The sequence below is a fragment of the Gavialis gangeticus genome, unplaced genomic scaffold (assembly GCF_001723915.1).
Source record: "Gavialis gangeticus isolate Ggan-Ray unplaced genomic scaffold, GavGan_comp1, whole genome shotgun sequence".
In the NCBI taxonomy this organism is placed as follows: Eukaryota; Metazoa; Chordata; order Crocodylia; family Gavialidae; genus Gavialis; species Gavialis gangeticus.
In genome coordinates, this window is record NW_017729009.1 from 23,497,161 (window position 1) to 23,497,453 (window position 293).

Sequence of the window (293 nt, forward strand, 5' to 3'; positions counted from 1 at the left end):
TCGCTCCACACCCCTGTCCCCCCAACCCGGAGTGAAAGACACCATGGTCTCAAAATAAAGACAGCTGAACACCTCTGTGTCTACATCTCCACAGCATGAATTAATTTATTATGAACAAATTAGATCAACTAAACTTAATGTGGAATGTTCTCCCGATGGTGCAAGAAAGAAAACAGCATAAGCTCCCTGGAGGAAAAGCTGAGTTTGGCTCAAGCATGCTTCATAATTACAGTAAAAATGTATCTGTATCTTTACAACTCAAGTTTGCCACCTAAGCTATGCAAGGGCTTATG